Here is a 19,771-nt window from a genome sequence, read left to right on the forward strand (position 1 = left end):
TTTCCACATATGTAATCGATCTGATTCCTATGCATGCGATCAGGTGAAATCCAGGTATATAACCTGCGTTTATGCCTCTTAAAAAATGTATTTGCTATGAATAAGTCATTGATTGTGCAAAATTCAATCATTCTCTCTCCAGCTCCATTTCTGTCACCGAAGCTAAGCAAAAGGTTAGTGGTTTGACTCCACCAGCCTCCCCATGGGAGAAGTATGAGGTGGTTGGCTTCCTTAAAGAATTACAGCTTTGGATTGTTCTGTGTCTGGAACAAAGAAGAGAAGAAAAGCAAAGATGTACTTACACTATCAGTCCAGAGGACTAACACACCATACATACCCCAACATCCACAACCATGAGATCAGAATATCTACAATATCAGAATATCTAGATGGTGCCCAGCTGGTCATCTCAAAAAGATCATAGCAGAAGATGCTAGCAGTGCGTAAGGGGAGAAGAATGTGGAACAAAAGATAAAAACAAAAATGACCCGGCTTACTGGTCTGATAGAGATTGGTGAAGCCTCGGAGACCAGGGCTCTCTGTCACCTATCAAAGCTAAAACTTATCCCTCTGGTTCCACTTTTAGGTACTGATAGTCCTATAAAGTGATCAGAACATTAGGGAGGCGTTCACTCCTTAGAATAGCAAACAATAAAGGATCAAAAGAGCAGCATTTTCTCAAGGGTAAAGCCCAGAAGGCAAGAAAGGGTAGGTAGAATAATTAAGGAAAATGAGAACTACAGGAAGGGAGTGGGGGAAGAGAGACTACTTTGTGGGTACTGCTATGGGCTCTTGTGTGTCAGAAATTGAGAGCGGCACAGGATAGGTCAGGGGTCCATTCACTACGGGTCATATTTGACTCGAGGGCACCTAACAATTAATGTTATAAAACAAAGTATACAAATGACTGGATGGAAAACCAGTATGCTTTGTAAAATTTCACCCAAAGCACAATACAAAATTTTAAAATAAACATGTACAAAATAATTAGTATTGGAAACATTATGGAGCAAGTCTGCAATATCTCGGGGGGAGTGTCACTATGACCAGAATCAACTCAATGACAATGAACTTTGGGGAGGGGTGTCTTATTTTGTTTCAGCATTACAGTAATGAAGACCACTTGTCCATGTCACACAGCTCATTTCATCTGGTGCTCTCCAGATCATGCTACCTGGTATTTGGTAGATGTAATACATTATCAACTGTGGCAGAAACTATCTAGCTGAGTCTCAACTGAAGCTCCAGTGGTCTGTGGCAAGGTGGACATCTCCGTCCATTCAAATCCACCAGCTACTGTAAGGGGAAAGGTGGACATTATCCTCCCGCTGAGCGTCTCGAGGAATTGGAACCGAGCTGAGGCCGTGATTTCTGAGCGTCTATCTCTGTTACTGGCATGAGGACTCACAGCTGCTGGTTTCACTCCTGCAGTTTTAAGCACAGGAACCAAAAGCCCAGTTGTCATCAAAGGGACTTCGATTCACTGCAATCCCATGATCCCCTGGATGTTTTTAATAGCTCCAGAGCATTTTCAAGAAACTTATTTTCAGAAGTAAATCACCAGTCCTTTCTTCCAATGTGTCTCTGAAGCAAGTGCTAAAAAGACAGCGAAAGCAGGATAGGCCCATAAAAGCCGCAGGATGGCCAACGCTTGGTGGTGTTGCAGGGAAAGGAGGCCAACTCTGGCAAACATGGGTTCTCAGACAGAAATCTGCACCAGGGTGTTCCACACCCCTCGAAGGCCACCCCACAGCAGCATCTTGTAAAACCACCACCCTGGGCCGCTCCTACCCTGGAACAGTGAGGGTCTTGTGATCAGGTTCCCCTCTAACAAAATGACTAGACAAAAGAGCTTCTTTCTATTCAGACCCCCCTGTGCCTTTGTGAAAACATTCTCTTGGTATTCCCTGCATGTGCGAGGCAGCCACAAGCCTATCTTACCTCATGCAAGACACGTGCCCCTGAAGTTAGCAACAATCTGTAATTTCACAAACGTTAATCTTTCAAAAGTGTGTTTCGTGAGCTCTCCACAGCCCCGGTAGGGTAGCTGGGTGTATATTGCACTGAGCAGAAAACCCAATGCAGGGTCAAGAGGAGTTGGAATCGACTCCATGGCAATCGGTTTGGTTTGGTATTGAGTGTATTATGAATTTATATGTAAAAGTGGATGACCATTCCCATCTTTTCTTCCCCCGTTTGCTTTCTAAACTTCTATTTCACTCCAATCCCCAGCCTGCAGTTCCTCAGTGACTCTCCAAATGCAGAGGTCAGAAGCCAATCCAGTATTCCAAACAAACCCTGTCTCACACCAAAGAAGGAAGGGATCCCATCTCCATAAAAACTGAGACTCTCTATGTACCCTGAAAGTACTCAGAAGCTTACCAAAAGGCCGGCAGTTCAAACCCACCAGCAGCTCCAAGGAAGACTTGGTAATCTGTTCCTGTGAGGATTTTAGCCTACGAATCCTTAAGAGGTGATTCTACACGGTCATATGGGGTCACTGTGAGTCACCAATGACTCAGAAATACACATGCATGTGCATAAAGATATATCATGTAAAGAGACAGTGGTGACTCAGTGCTACAATTCTCACCTCCCACATTAGAGATCCAGGGTCACTTTCACACTCCATGTGTAGCCCACATTTGTCTGTCAGTGAGGCCTTGTATGTTGTGATGCTGAACAGCTATCAGCAGAGCCGTCAAATGAAGACGGACTAGGTAGAAAGGCCAGTTGCCCTACTTGCAAAATTGAGCCAAAAAACATCCTGTGGATCAAAATACTACCATCCACAACTAATTACAGGATGGTACAGGACCGGGAAAGGCTTCAATCTGTCATGCGTGGACCATCGTGAGTCAGGTGCTGACTCCAAAGCAGCTAAGAACAACACATGCTGAGGGACAGACACGTCATCTCCAAGGAAGGCTAATTCAGGGGCTTCCCTCTCCCTGTCCTCGAGGGCCTTCACAGTGCTGATGTCTTCCCTGGATGGGTGTCCCCTTGGACACAAAAACTGCAGAAATTCTAGGTTTCATTTCCACATACCACATCTTCTAAGGCAAGAGAGAAGACTAGTTCCCATGATCACAACCCCCACCCCCACCCCCGCCAAGGAGTTGGGAACCTTCCTGAACAGAATTCACCCTCAATGCTCCCTTGTCACAGCCAATATTGGTGTCAATGTGGCCATGAGCCTTAGGGTAACCTAACTATTCTATGTGTTATAAATGTTAACCTTTACAATCTGATGGCCTAGTAGCAAGAAAGAGCGCTGCAATTCCTAAGGCACATGGTTCGTGTCCACCAGCTGTTCTATGGGAGAAGGACAGGAAATCTTCTCCCATGTAATTTATTGCCTCTGAAAACCCACCAGAGGGTCAGCTATGGGCCAGTTTAGACTCAATGGTACACAACAACATTGTTGTTGTTGTTGTTGTTATGTGCCGTCAAGTCGTTTGTGACTCATAGCAACCCTATGTACAACAGCCCTAAACTCTGCTCTATCCTGTGCCAATCGCACTGTCTCTGACACACCCATCCCGATTACCCCAGTCACTGAATCAATCCACCTCATAGAGGGTCTTCCCCTCCTGCGCTGTCCCTCCACCCTCCCAAGCATGATGTCCCTCTCCAAGGACCTGTCCCTCCTTACAACATGTCCAAAGTACGTCAGACGAAGCCCCAGAATCCTTGCCTCCAAGGAGTAGCCTCCTTTAACCCTCTCCAGGATGAATCTGTTTGTTTTCTTGGCAGTCCATGGTACATTCAATACTATTCTCCAGCATCACAGCCCAAAGGTGTCAATTCTCCTTCTATCCTCCCTAGTCATTGTCCAACTCTCTGATGCACAACAAGTGATTGCAAAGACAATGGCCTGTATCAGGCGCACCTTAGTCTCCAGAGAGACACCGTTGCTCTTTAGAGAGGTCCCTAACAGCAGACTTTTCCATTAGCACGGTAAAATTACAATCTCCCTCTCTCTTTCCATGGCTGATTCATTTATAAACCTTAAGTCTCTCACTTGTGCTGCTAGAAATAAATGCCTATCGTTTTCTAATATACATTCCATTTTGGGGGGGGAGACCTAAAGCAATAATTTCCTATTTATTCCCAAATTTGTTTTCTGGTTATAGATTGCTTCCATCATTTTGTAAGTCAAGGTCATTCTGTAAATGGATTGTGCTCACATTACACTCACCAGATTTATACTTTGCCTTCCGTGTTAGTTACCTCTTGCTACCTTAACCAATTAAAAAAAAATCTATCACAAAGCAGTGGCATTTAACACGGGAATTCACACTATCACAGTTCTGCAGGTGTGCTCTCTCATTCTTTGCCATCCAGTCAGAGCTGACTCACACCTTGTCCAGTGGGTTTCCAAGGTCTTGGGGTTAGCATTGCTTCCAGACAGCTAGCTCTCTATGGTTCTGAGGCTTCCGTACCATCAAGTCGGAACAAACCCAGAGCTGACCCTCCAGTGGGTTTTCAGAAGCAATAAATTGAATGAGAGGAGACTGTCCTTCCTTCTTTCAAAGAGCAGGAGGTGGGTTCAAAGTGTGTGCTTGGGGGATTGCAGCACAGCTTCTTACCACTAGGCCAACCAGAGCCCCTTTCTGTTGGCTTGAAGTCTGAATTCAAGGCATCAGCTCTAGAGAAAGGTTCTTCTTTGTCTCTTTCACCCTCTGGTTTAAAAACCAAACTAGTCACCATTGTCTCAAGCTCAAGTCTTAACAACCCTACAGAATGGAGTAGAACTGACCCATCGATTCTCCAATGCTGGACATCTTTACCACAGCAGATCACCACATCTTTGTCCCAAAAGTGTCTGTCTGGTGGGTTTGAACCACAAACCTTTTGATATCAGTTGAGCTCTATACCCACTGCATCACCAGGGTTCCTTTCTTCCTCTAGCAGCTTCTGGCAACCCCTGGGGTTTCTCGGCATGTGCACGCACCGCTGTGTGTATCATCATGTGAGATCTCTCTGTGCGTCTGTGTCTATTTTGCTCTTCTTAATAAGACATCGTCACATCAGGTGCTATCCTTATAGCCCCTTAGTCATACAATACCTTATAAAGTACGTCCTCTTTCTCTTAGTCCACTTAAGAGAAGGCTAGGGATTATCTCCATTTTACAGGTGAGGACAGTGAGGCCAAGTGCCTTGTTGGAAGCACAAACATGAGTGGATAGTATGGTCAGAATCAGAAACCAAGTCTGCTGACTCCCCGCCCAGCACTCCAGCCCCAACATCCTGTTGCCTCTGGATGCCCTCCCTCTCACCTCGAAGGCATCTGACCTCGTGTTCTGCCGGGTCTGCTCCTCAAACAACATGTAGCCCCAAGCCCTGTCCCTTCTCTGGGCCAAAAGCTACATCATTTCTTCCACTTTTTCTGTCTTTTCTCTTTTTAAAATCTTTCCATTTCCACTTGGAGAATCAGCACTTGGTTGTCCACATTGTAGATACATTTTCTCTTCTGCTGCTACCAGAGGTATTTTTTCTCCTCTTTTCACTCTTTCTTTAATTCCAAGATGCCCAAAACAGGAAAAGAGAATGGCCACAATTCTACACTGACCCAACGGACACACCAGTGGAGGTAAGAACCCACTTCCAGGAAGGAGACGGAAAAGCAGTGACAGGGCCAAGAGTTTAGCTCCCAAATGCATCCCTCTCCCTCTGACATGTTCGTTATGAGATGGAGATGTTCAAGCTCAGCTCTGTGATTCAAAACAGACAGACAAGCCATTTCCAAACATCAGTCTTTGAGAATGCAACAAAGCCCAGGCAGTTCTCTTCTGAAACACACACGAAGTCACCTTGAGTCAGAACCAACTCAACAGTGATAGGTTGGGATTTTATATAGATACTCTGGTTCCATGTAGGATTTTGTCACCCGAAAGTTTGCTAGCCACTGACAAGCTCACAAGTGAACTTTTTTATCATTTTTTATTAATTTTAATGAAAATTTATAGACACTTTGGATTTCCATTCATTCATTGTTGCCCTTTGCTCCCTGCACACCCCTCTCCCCCCAGTACACTCTTCTCTTTGAAAAGTAAAAGAAAAATTCCCCCATTGTTTTACAATCCCTCCCCCCAGGTCCACTCCACTATGCATCCTTTGCTCTGGACTCCTGTCATGATAATAATACCTAGTAACATATCCCTTTTAAACAGTTTTCTCCCTCATCTGTTTCAATGCAGTATACGTTATTGAACCCATCTTTCTCAGTCTCCCCCAATCCCGATGTCAGTCCTGTTTTACAACAGTGGCACTATGCAGTATTTGTCCCTTTGTGACTGAGATATTTCACTCAGCATTATGTCCTCCAGGGTCACCCATTTTGAATAATATTGCATTAGTTCTTGTTTTTCAATGCAGCGTAGTATTCCATTGTGTGACTATACCACAGCTTCTCTATCCATTCGTTTGTTGAGGGGCACTTAAGTTGTTTCCAACTCCTTGCTATTGTGAACAAAGCCGCAATAAACATGGGTGTGCATATATCTGCTTGGATGTCAGTTACGGTCTCTTTGGGGTATGCCCAGTAGTGGAATTGCAGGGTCAAATGGTATCTCTATTTGCAACTTTTTGAGAAAGCACCACACCGCCTTCCACAGTGCTTGCACCACAACTTTTATTTTAAAAAAATTATTATTTTGTCTGTGTGTGCCATCAAATCAGATCTGACTGGTACAGGAGGAGATTGTCCCTCCTTCTCCAGCAGAGAATTTGGTGGATTCGAACTGCTCACCTCTTAGATTGCAGTGCAGCTTTTTGCCACTAGGCCACCAGAGCTCACCTCAAGTGAACTTTCTTTTTCCTTCAGGGAAACCTGTTTTCCTGCTCATTTCTGTCTTGCTCTATCATCAGTGCTGAGAGTGGCATGTGGTCACATCATCAGTTGGCTGAAGGTCAAGACGGCATCACACATATCCATGGCATGAGGTCACAAGGCTTGACTTCCAAATGCAGGAAGTGACTTCCAAATTCCCAGGAAGCAGAGACCATATCACTGACTGACCCTCCTCATGAAGAAGGATGGGAGTTTCGGCCGGGGGATAATGCTGGTGATCTTCTCCACTTTTCATTCCTGTCACCCACAGGCAACAACTTACCTAACTTTCCTACCACAACAATCACAACAGAATTCCTCATTGTTGTTGTTGGTAGGTGCCACCCAGTCAACATGACTCAGGGTGAGCCTACAAATTTCAGGTTCTTCACCATCCTCACCATCTTCATCCTATTCAAGTCCACTGTGACACAGTCGCTGTATCAAGCCATCTCATTTAAGGGTCTTCCACTCTTTCTCTGACCCTTCACCTTCCCGAGCAGGATTCCTTTTTCCCAGGGTTGGTCCCTCCTGAAAACGTCACGCTTCCTCCAAGACATGCTCTTCTGGCAGGCCATGGGATAGTTAGAACTCTTCTCTAACACCATTCAAAGCCACAGATTCTTCTTCAGTCTTCCTTATTCATTATTCAACTTCAGATACATCGAAGGAAACTTAAAAAGACACCTTAGTCTTTAAACAGACAACCTTGCTTCTTTTAACACTTTAAAGAAGTCTTTGGCACAGATTTCTCCAATCTTTTGATTTCTTAACTGCTGCTACCGTGGATGTTGATTCTTATAAAAACCCTTATTTTGTAGACAAGATCCAGAGGCACAGAGAAGGTGGGTAAAATAACCACGTCCTGAAATGGTGAAGGTGGGATTTGAACTCTGGTCAATCCAGAGTCCAGGCTCTTAATCATGCTGTTGCACTGTCTCTCAAAGAGACTTGTGGGTACAGAAACCACCTAGCCTTGACTACAAAGTGATGAGGCTGATTGTTTTAACAAGCCAGAATATCCACATCCACACTTTCCTTTGAGTAAGACTTTTGGGTGTAGGGAGGGAACTACTCGCTTGTTCCATCAACGCCACCACTGCCCAAAACATTTCCAGGACATGTCCTTGGGAACTGCCTTCAGGGGCTTCTGAATATCCTAGGAGGTGACAGTGCTTCAACTCTTGGAGCAGGATAAGACTTTTGCATCCAGCTTCCAAGCCTTAGGTGTCAGATCTGGTGACCAGGTTTCAGGCATCAAGCTTGGGTGATGTTGGTTTTGGATGAAAATAACGGTTATAAAAATAACAGGACCAGCTTTCCCCCCAGGGACGGTAAAATGGCTCTATGGGCCAATGGAAATATGGTTCTGCCTCCCCAGCTGGCCACCAAAGTGGGCAGGGCACGCATCTGGATGTATCCACTTGGGTCTGTTTTGTGAAAAACAAACAAACAAAAATGTTAGCCCCATCTTTAGCATTCACACCTCAGAACCTAGCAAGTCGTGAACTTGGAGTTGTTTTTCCATTGGTGGAGATGAATTTCCACTGATTTGCACACTCGTTCACCCGCTCGCTCATAAGGAATGACACACATTTTCGAGAAGGCGGGCCAGGTGAGGAGTTCAGCCCAAGGCCATGCACAGAGAGACACTCAGTGACCCTTGATGAGAATGAGTCACAGGCCTGAGCTCCAACAGGAGTGAGCTGGCTGCTTCCCATCCCTAATCCCTCAGAAAAATGCAGTTGCTGAACTTATATGCCGTCTTGTGGGAAGCTGGCCTGGCCAACCTGAATTTCCTTCCGGCACCAGTTTCAATGCGGTGAGTGGCTAGAATCACTGCCTACTCTCAGATGCTTTCTTCACTGCTTAAGTGGGCACCCAAGGCCCCTGAAGCCAGCAGACCAAGCCCCTGATGTCTTCACTCAACATAGTCACTGTGTCCTGGGCTGGTCCCTGTTACAACCAAAGAATTCAGGATGCTGAGGAATTGGCAACAAGAAAGACACACTTTTCAGGTCCTGCTTTCAAGTGACTCCCCTTTTTCATCAAAAGGAAGAACCAAGCTCCTATCATGCACCACACACACACTGACCCAGCTAGACCATCTCAAGATTCCCAGAACTGCCTCTCCCTGCCTCACACAACTGAGATCAACAGGTGGAAATTTCCAGAAGCCTCTCCAAATGCTGACTTTTTTGAACACTCAGCTAAGTGTTGTTTCTCATGTTATGGTAACGAGGATTCCCACACTGGGTGAGGGCTGAGAGGTGAGATGTTCAATAATCTCCATGGTCTCACAATTCCTAAAAATCCATGAGTCCTTGAAAATCTAATGAAGAGATGCTTGTGCACAGTCCTCTAACCCACCATAAGAAAACTGGAATTTTCACCGTAATGGTAAACCCAAGTCTGTACCCGATCTGTTGTATTTCTGAGTCAGGGATGATGGAGAACCCTCACAGGGTTTACTTTCGCCCTAGATCGCCTTATGTCCACCTTCACCCCCAGCACCGATGCCTGTCCCCCTGCACTCAGGAAGCAGGTGTCTGAGGCCCAGCTAGGAGGCCTCGACTCCTTTCAGCCACTGTTTGCAAACCGGGGTCCTGTGCACCCCCACTCCTGCCCATGTGCGGAGGGCCTCTCGGCTGCCAGCCTGCTTTCAATATCCTCCCGTCCCTTGCTGGCCTACCAGCCAGACGGTCCTCCCAGCCCTTGCTCTTTGAAGAAAAGTGATTTAATTTCATGAGACTTTGGGGTAATCATGTTATGATCTTCAACATTAACCAGAACCAACTCCCTGCTACAGGAGGGTGGGGAAGGAAAGAGGAAGAAAAAAGTAAACAGTCTTCTCCATGATTGCCAGAAATGAGAGGAAAAAGAAACTCCCAGCAGCTGCCTTGCTGGTTCCACTGATGAGGCCAGGCTCTGCCAGAAGCCAGCCTCCGCGCCAAGCTTTCGGAAAACAAGGAAGTTGGGCTTGGCAGGGAGTCCCTTTCTACAGGTTAATCAGCTCCGTTCTGGGGGGAGAGAGATTAATTCTCATTCTTTAGCCGACATCTCCTCTTCTCCCTCAGGGTACTCCCAAGCCCACCCCTACCCCCGCCCACTCCTCCTCAGGTCACCGGTGACCCCTTGCCTGAGCTCAGGGCATCTCCCAGTGTCCACCCTGAAGTGGGAGGCACAGCGGCTGGAGACCAAGTGAGGCAGCCACTGTAGACTGTTCCTGAAAGTCTTCAAACCCAGGCCCCTGATGCCCATTCTGCCAAGCATTTAGAACACCAGGGGCCAGATGAGAGGCTCAGGTGGGAGAAGGCAAGAACAAGTCAGGAGGAGGTTAGGAAAGTTAGAGCCACAGACCTAGAACAGTGCACCGAGGGGTCAGCTGGAGCCAGGGAGAGATTCTCATGAACAACGGTCCGCTTGGCAGACAGTCTGAGGGTGTGGTGCACTCTTGAAAACACAGCACATAACCCAGGCCCCAAGGCCACCGGAGAGGGAGCTGGCGTGGAACAAGGGAGCCGGGGTGAAGAGTGCCTGCGGGTCGTGAGGGGAATGGCTTCCCTGTGGCTGCCGGGCCTCCCTCTGCCTCTCAGAGCTGTTGTCTGCTCAGCTCTTGCCTCCTGCTGGGTGCTGGGACCTGGATGCTGTGCAAGGTGCCCTGACACACAGGTTTATGTTATGGGTAAGGCACCTCTGGCTGCCCACCCCACAGTGAACCCCAACATCCACTGAGAGAGTTCAAGCTGAAGCTAAGAATGCCTTAGGGATTCTGGAAGGAAGCCAGGCCCTAAAAGTGACTCTGAGGCCTATTTTTGCACTTTATTGCTCATCTGGGTCTTGAGGCAATCAGCCTCAAAGTAACAGGCACAAGTCCTCCCACCTCCTTTCTTGAAGGGTTAGTGGCTCCGGTCACTGGGGTCAGGTCAGTGGACTGGATGGAGCTGCTGGACTAGTGTCCTAGTCCACAAACCTGAAGGCTTGAGACAATAGTCACTTGTCTTCTCACGGTTCTGGTGGCGTAGTGTGTAGGGGGTTGAGCTGCTAACACAAAGGTGGCAGCTCTCCGGTGGTTCAAATCCTCGAGCAGCTCCTCTTGAGAAAGATGGGCAATCACCTCCTGAGTGGTTTACAGCCTCAGAACCCTGCTGGAGGGCCAGCTAGGAATCCGCCCCGACTCTAATGCAATGAGTTTGAGGGTGTTTGAGTGTGGAGAACAGAAGTTCAAAATCAAGGTATCAGGAGATAGAAAGGTCTGTCCCAGCCTTCTGTCTCACTTCCAGTGGCTGCCAACAACTCCTGGGGCCTTGTGTCTTTGAGTAGCATAACTCCAGCCTCGGCCTCTATCTTTGCAAGGTCATCTCCCAGTGAGTATATCTGTGTCTTTATGTTCAAAATACCTCTCCTCTTTTCTCTTCTGAAGACACCAATTCTTGGATTCAGGGTTCATTCTAAATCCAGAATAATATCACAAGCCCCTTACCTCCAAACATGGTCACATTCTGAGGGGCTGGTGGACATGAGTTTAGGGGCCACTGGTCAGCCCATTACATGGAGACTCGGTCAAGTTCTCTGGCCCCAGAAAAAGCTTGATATAGCCCAGGCTTAGGAACGATCATCTATTTTAATTTATCGCTTTCTTTGCAAATAATGTTTCTGCTCACTACACTTTATGTTAAAAATTTAATTTACGATAAAGGTCAAGCAGAGTAGAACAGAGGGATTACAAAACCTAATTACAGAATTGTGAAGAGATATTATATTAGAAAAGTGATCAAAAAAGGCTTAGAGTGAGTCATGGACCATAGCAGGAACTTAATAGAGTGGTTCCAGAGGCTGCCCTTGAAGACTTGAGCAATACTACAGAAAATCACTCTGGCCAAAGGTATCAGTATTCAGTCAATCCGTGTTGCCTCAGAAAAAGATCTTCACCCCAGAGAGCTGGCTCATTCATAGCAGCTGACAGAGGTGAAAAAGAGCTGAGTTCATCATCCCTACAGCCTGTTGGCTTGTGGCTATTCTCCCACATGGAAAGTTCCAAGAGTTGGAGGAACTGTGGTCTGTGGGGAATGGGGTAAGTGAGGGGACCAATAGAAAGGCTCTTGCAGAAAGCTGTAGTGGTCACACACAGCAGGAACATTTTGCAGCAGAATATTCTGTAAGTCTAGGGAAGATCGAATTGTAGGTCTACCCCCATAAAGTGATGGCTTTGATATATAAGGTCTCTGGTGGCCCATCAGCAGAGAGGTATGCTGCTAACCCTCTCTGGCATTTGAATTCACCAAGCCACTCTCTAAGAAAAGATGAGCAATCTCCTCCAGGGCAACTTACAGCCTCCAAACCCACTGGAGGGTCAGCTATGTGTCAGGTCCTACTGGACAGTAATGAGTTTGAGAGTTATTTTTTTAAAACCTGTTTAAAAGTAAAGTACAGCAAAGGGAAAAGCAACATTCAATAAGAGGGAAATCAGTACAGTATCACTAACGAAAGGGAAGACAGAGAGGTATAGAGGACTAACAGATACCAGAATTATAAGGAGGAAGTGGGAAAAGTTTGATCACATTGTGAATGATGAATTAAATGCTAAAAAAAAACCCCAAAACCCCCACAAACCAACTGTGTATGACTAATTGGGTGAAAATTAACTTGCTTTGTAAACTTACATTCAAATGGCAATAAAAATTAAAGAAAGAAATGTCCAACAAGAAATAAAAGTAAAGTACAAATTAAGGCACTCTGGTGATGTGGTCCATAGTGTGTCATGCTGTGGCCCAGCAGGCTAAGTGGGCCCCAGGCAACAGCTGTGAGGAAGATAAATGGAGAGTAAACTTTTATTAATATTTCAGCTTCAGAAAACCAACAGAGGGTCCCTGTGAGTCACAACCAACTCAGCAGTGAACTCGGAGTTCTCAGTTTATCATTAGCCCTAGTAGCAATACTGACTAAATACTTAAAACTCACCCAGTGGCTCCACCAGGGAAAAAGCTGGTGATACGCTTCCATAAAAATTACTGCTACTATTCACTGAGGGAGCTCTGGTGGCCTGGTGGTAAGGAGCTGTGACATCACTTCAAAGACATATGGTTCAAATCCATCAGCTGCTGAGGGAGCTAGACAGGCTGTCTCCTCTGCTTCTGAAAACCTGCTGGAGGGTCAGCTATGGATTAGTTCTTACTAGATAGTACACAATGACAATAATTCACTGCTATCAAGTTCAAAACCAACTGCTCCTCCACTGGGTTTCCAAGATTACAAATCTCATGGGAAGAGATTGCCCATCATTCTCCCTCAGAAGATTACAGCCAAGAAAACTTCATGGGTAGATCTATTTACTGTACTTTTTCTTGTACCTGGATTAGTAACAAACTATTCCTAGGAGGATCATTTGGTCTATGGCATGGATTTCTGGTGGCTCCAAAAGAAAGGTAAGGTAAAAACAACAACAACAACAAACCAACTCCAAAACCATACCACAACACAAAACACCTTGTCAGACTTAGAAGACCAATCTAATAAAGTGGCAGGATACAAGATCAATATACAAAAATCAGTTGGATTCCTCTACAGTAACAAAGGAAACTAAGAAAGTAGTATCATTTACAATAGTCAACCACAAGATGAAATACTTGGGGGAAATCTAACTAGAGACACCAAAGACCTTTATTTAAAACAAACAAACAAAAAAAAAAAAAAAAAACCCAAACAACTTTTCCTCTTCTGGAGATGCTGTGTAGAGGCATTCAAAATGGTCCAGTGTCTGACCTACCATCATCGTAGGCTGTCCTACAACACAGCTCTAACAAAACTAGGCTGTCCCAAACCCCTGGTAACAGAATTGTTTACCTTCATACCAAGAAGGTTGGAAAAGCACCAAAATGTGCATGTGGTGTGTGCCCAGGCCGACTAAGAGTGGTCCATGCTATGAAGACCTAAAGTTCTCATGAGGTTGTCAAAAACAAAAAAACATGTCAGCAGAGCTTACGGTGGTTCCACGTGTGCTAAGTGTGTCCGTGACAGGATCAAGCGTGCTTTCCTTATTGAGGAGCAGAAAATTGTTGTGAAAGTACAGAAGGCACAAGCACAAAGTCTTTCTGACTAAATAAAAATGATGCATCTTTAATAAAAAAAAAACAAGCACACAAAATACTACAAGTAATAAGAGACCTAACTAAATGGAAAAAATATTCTCTGTTCATGGATAGGAAGACTGACACAGCGAAAATGATGCTGCTACTCAGAGCGATCTAAATGTTCAATGCAATCCCAATATGGATACCAAGTTCATTTTAAAAGAGATAGAAAATGTAACCGGCAAGTTTATTTGGAGAGAAAGAGAACCCAGATAAGCAAAGCTCTTCTGAAAAGTAAAAATGAATGAAGTGGGAGGCATAACAACACTCCCTGATCTCAAAACTTATTACACCAAAGAAGCATGGTATTGGTAAAATTACTATTACAATGCCTGTTATACAATTACAGCCATTGTAACCAAAAAAGCATGATATTGGCACAATGATAGACACAGAGCAATGGAATAAAACTGAGAACCCAGAAATGAACCCATTTACTTACAGTCAATTGGTATTTAACAAAGAATCAAAGCCCATTAGGGAAATAACAACTTCCTCAACAGATGGTGCTGGCAAAACTGGACACCTCCTTGCAGAAAACTGAAGGAGGATCCACATCTCACACCATACACAAAAATCAACTCAGGTGGAACAGAGGCTAAAGGCCAAAACCATAAGTATCAGAAAAGACAAAAAGGGACCAAACTTAAAAGTCCTAGCCATAAGCAGGCTTGGAAATATAACCCAAAGTGCACAACCAGGAGAGGATAAAATTGATGAATGGAACCTTCTAAAAATTAAGCCTCTTTGTACAACAAAAACTTTTCCCAGTACAGTGAAAAGAAAACCTACAGCCTGGGAAAAAACATTTGATAATGTCATCTCAAACAAGGGTCTCATAATGAAAGTTTGCAGAATACTACAGAGGCTCCACAAGAAAAAGACTGACAACCCAATCACAAAATGGGCAAAAGACATGAGTAGGGCAGGTGGACAAGTGTACAGTAGCCATGAATGTGGGAGCAAGACCTCCTTTTGTTAGCACAGAGATCTAGCTCATCAGTCTTTCTTCCTTTGGAGCAGCCAGTGGCCCCGGACCATACTCCTTCTTAGGGTCCTCACAATCTTGAATGAAGTGGCTCTTGCTTTCTGGCCTCTGTTCCCAAATCCCAGTAGGTGACAAAAAGCTGGTTATTTGATAGGGCAAGGCTCCAGTGAGGCAAAGTAAGGGGAAGGTGCTGCTCAGAAGGGCTGCATGTCTCAGGCTCCACTATTTTGTTTTTAACTCAGTGAAAGTGATTAATCTACATTCAAACTAAAATAGCTCTACACAGAGTCTGCTGAGGGCTTTTTAATTATGAAATATGAAAGAAAAAAAAAGGACTCATTCTTCTGCTCTGGAATAACAAAAAGGCAATAAAGTGCAAATTAAACTGATTTTTAAAGAAGACCAGAAAGAAAAGTCCTTTAAATTTAATTGTCACCTCTCTGTTATTTTTTTTCCTTTTTAAATTCCAAAAACTAGAAACTGGTTGAATAGACCTTTAAAATATTTTAATAGGAAAATTCCTGGGAGGGGAAGTGAAATATTGGCGTCTAAACGGTTCAAATTTAACAGCCGAGGAAAGTGTGCTAGCGGTTGCTCACCCCATGGGACTGAGGAATCCATCAGGACCAAGCTCTTGGTCCCAGATCTTTGCAAACAGTGGAGAAAGCGGGACTGGCAGGCCCTAGGCTACTCACAAGATGAGAAACTTCTGCTGCCTCCTGGAAGGGCAGGCAAGCTTGCTCCTGTGTTCACAGCTGTGTCCAGCATGCAGGGCACTAGCCAGAGAAAGAGCCCGCAGGTTTGTATCTCTGCCCTGCAGTTTCGAAACCAGTCTCTCCTCTTTCCACATCTCAGATCCTCCCCTGGAAAGCTGAGACTGACACTGTTCTCTCCCAATGGTTTCAAATGAGAAAAGTCCTATTACAGAAATCTCTTTACGAGAGGACATAATCTGATTCTCCAGTCACACCACAGAGCACGACCCTAACCTCATCCATCCCCTCTTAGTCTGGCGGTTTATGCATTTATCCAGTCCAGAAGCAGTTATTAAGTGTCTCTGAGGAAAAAGATGCTATGGCAGGTAATAAGGCACTGTGCTCTGAGACATGCCTTAAACTCCATGGAGAAAGAAGTGCATGGCTGGTCTACACCAGAGGAGTTAGCACCGGGTAGCGGATCTCCTGGCTCATAAGCAACCACTTATTTCCAAGCCTAAGTCCCACCCCTCACTCACCTGTTGGACAAATACCCGAAAGAACACCAGACGCAGACCCAGGCACACTTGGGCAGCACAAATATAGTGCAATGAGAGGTGGCAGAAGAGATCAGAAAGATAGGTGGCTGGGGAGATGAGCACATGCCGGTACAACCATAGCACATTTAAATCTACTGCTATCATTCCATTTATGTATTTGTTATATAATCACTCCTCATTTACAGACATACTTAAGTTCCAAAGACTTGATCATAATGTAAAACTGGCATCAGGTGAGCATCGAGGCCCTACCTTGTTTTTGGCATTAGTGCCTCTGCTCCACCTCATTCAACCCATTTGGTCCGTCACGTACCGGCAACTATTGCGTGTATTGGGATGCGTGTGGCTCAGCAGACCTGACTTAACCCACATGTCCTCCACCACCTCAGAGCCCACAGAGGTTGGGGTGGTAGGGTGGTAATGGGGGTCAGGTGTTGCCTGCTGTCTGCTGATGCCTCCTGCCCCAAATAATGGCCTGGCCCATCCTCTGCCTGCCACTTTCCCCTGGACAGGGATCCCTTGCTTATTTTCTTTTAGCTCCAGCCTCATGTGGTTTCTTCCTTCAGCTCTCCCAGCTTCCTGCCTCCCACACTGATGTCCCTGCACCTGTGAGCCTTTCCCAGCCTCTTCCTGCCTGCAGCCTCTCCTCCTGCCATCACCCCATGTCTTCCAGAGCTGGGCTAAGAAACTGTAGTTGAGGCGGCATCCTGTCACCAGGTGACCACTGTCACTAATGTAGCCCAGTCATCAACAGTGCTTTCAGGGTATCCTTTGAGATGGACCACAGAGGATACCCCAGACCTGGACCATCAGAGGCACCACCTGAGAATTCTTTAAAATGTCAAAGAGTGAGATGGTAAGAGAGAAATTGTTGTTGTTGTTCTGTGCTGTCGAGTCGCTTGCGACTCACAGCAACGCTATGTACAACAGCTCTGAACCCTCATCTATTCTAAAATAACCTTATTGTCTCCAACATACCTACCCCTATCACCCCAGTCACTAAGTCAATCCATCTCACTGAGGGTCTCCCTCTCCCGCACTGTCTTTCCACCCTCCCAAGCATGAGGTCCCTCTTCAAGGACTGGTCCCTCCTTGCAACATGTCCAAAGTATGCCAGACGAAGCCTCGAAATCCTTGCCTCCAAGGAGCAGCCTGATTTAACCCTCTCCAGGACAAACCTGTTTGTTCTCTTAGTAGTCCATAGTATATTCAATACTCTTCTCCAGCACCACAGCTCAAAGAAATCAATTCCCCTCTATCCTCCCCAGTCATTGTCCAGATTTCTGATGTATAGCACTTAATTGCCAAGACCATGGCCTGGATCACGTCCACCGTAGTAGTCTCCAGAATGACATCGTTCCTCTTCAGTACTCTGAGGATGTCCCTGATAGCAGATTTTCTCAATGCAATTCATCTTCTGATTGATTTCCTGACTGCTGGTGTTAAGAGTGTTGACTGTGGAGACGAGCAAGCTGTAATTGTTAACAACCTCAATTTTTGTCTCCATCTTTCACAATGCTGCCAATTGACCCAGGGGTGAGAATTTTTGTTTTCTTGTTGAGCGTCTATTGATATTAAAGGCTGCAGTCCTTGACCTTGTGCAGCAAGAATTTCAGGCCCTCCTCAGTTTCAGCCAGCAGAGTTGTGTCATCTTCATAACACAGTTTGCTGATGAGTCTTCCTCCAATCCTGATGCCACATTCCTCCTCAGATGATCTGTTTTGCATATATATTGAGAAGGTATGGAGAGAGGACACATACCTGGTGTAAACCCTTCCCAATTTTAAACCATGTAGTGTTTCCCTGCTCTGTTCTGACAACTGCCTCTTGGTCCAAGTATAGGTTTCACATAAACACAATCAAGTGTTCTGGGAATCCCAAAGTTTAGTATAAACTAAATGAGAAGTAGGTGCAATGAAAAGTGTTATCCTACGATAGCATGTTGTTGTTTTGTGATCCATAGCTGAGCCTCCAGTGGGTTTTCAGAGGAAGTGAATAGCATGGGAGGAGATCGCCCATCCTTCTCTGGCAAAGCACCTGGTAGATTTGAAAGCATGCCTCTGGGACTGGAGCACAGCTTCTTACCACTAGGCCACCAAGAGACACATATTAACTTCCGGGGCTCACCTCGAGTCCCTGAGTGGTGCAAACACCCAAGTATTCAACTACTATTCAAAGTATTGGCCAGTATCTTTTTGGAGGAAAAGACTAGGGGTCCGCCCCCTGAAGTTCTCAGCTTTGAAGACCTTGTGCACAGTTCTGCTCCACAGCACATATCTTGCCTGGACCGGAATCTATTCCCCAGCCCGTCTGGGGTTATCTGTTCATGCCTCTGGCAGTGCCGATGCATCTCCTGAGCAGCAATCATCCCTCCGAGGGGCTTTGTGTCCCCATGGCACTGAATCCATTTCAGCACATATTCCCAACTGAGATGGACTAGGAAGGAAGTCTTAGTGATCTATTTTCAGAAAATCAGTCAAAGAAAACTCTACAGATCAGACCAGTTTGATCTACAACTCATCACAAAGATGGCAGCAGACTGGTCACATTTTCTTTCGACGTACATGGGGTAACTGTGAGTTGGGGGGAGGCTGGCAATTCACTGTCAGCTGACAACAGCACAGTTCACTGTCAAACTCAATGCTCTAATTCCTTCTTGACATTTCTGCCAGCTCCCGCTCTATCAGAGGTGTATCCCGTCACCTTCAGGTGTTGCTATGTCTCCATCCTTGACAACATTGCCATTTTCCACACTACCTGCTCACACATTCCCTGGGCTGAACCTACCATTCTGAATTACTGCTATTACATTTCCACGGTTCAGCCCACACATGCAACTGGTGCAAATAGTCATTTTCTAATACAAATTTCTACTCCTCTGATGCAAACAGTAATTTCTCGAGATAAGAATATCTCTTACTGCACTTTTATTTATATTTTTAATGTCTTAATAACGCCAAAGCCTTCATGTGAGTGCGTTTTCAGATGGAGAGATAGAACATGTATTTTGTAACTGTCTTCAGACATATGTGAGCTTAGATAATCTCACGCTAAAGATAAATAGCCTAGCGGAGAAGGTAGGATTAGCAAAATGATAGATGAAGCGTTTGCTCATTTATAGTCAACTTAAACTGGAATAATTTAAGTTAAGCTTTCCTGACTTTCTTGGAACATGTTCGTAAACTGTGAAGTGTTTAAACTTCTACATTCTTCTCTTACACTGCAGGATTTCAAGAGTCCAGCCCAGGGTCCCAATCACGCTCACTCACACCTGCCTTCACTCTTGAATCTTACTGCTGCGGTGCCTTCGAGTCGGCTCCCCACATACAAGAGCAAACACTGCTGCATCTGGGCCATCCTCTCCATCTCCAGGCTTAAACCCTTTGCTGCAGCCACTGCAGCAAACCATGTCACTGAGGGTCTTCCTCTCTTTCACTGACCCTCTACTCCACCAATCATGATGTCCTTTTCATAGGGAGTGGCCCCTACAAACAACATGCCCAACTGTGTGAGACAAAATCTTACCACCCTTGCTTCTTACAGTTGTTGTTGTTTTAGGTGTC

At 45.4% G+C, this 19,771-nt stretch overlaps 1 protein-coding gene and 1 pseudogene across 1 annotated transcript in view; one reads left to right on the forward strand and one right to left on the reverse strand.

Annotated features, from left to right (window-relative positions):
* Positions 1 to 19,771, reverse strand: part of NTN1 (netrin 1) — a 254,176-nt gene that overhangs the window by 188,115 nt on the left and 46,290 nt on the right. The gene's annotated exons all lie outside the window — the stretch shown is intronic.
* LOC102876578 lies at positions 13,581 to 13,934 on the forward strand (annotated as a pseudogene).

The sequence above is a fragment of the Elephantulus edwardii genome, unplaced genomic scaffold (assembly GCF_000299155.1).
Source record: "Elephantulus edwardii isolate Elephantulus edwardi_28Jun2011 unplaced genomic scaffold, EleEdw1.0 scaffold00286, whole genome shotgun sequence".
In the NCBI taxonomy this organism is placed as follows: Eukaryota; Metazoa; Chordata; class Mammalia; order Macroscelidea; family Macroscelididae; genus Elephantulus; species Elephantulus edwardii.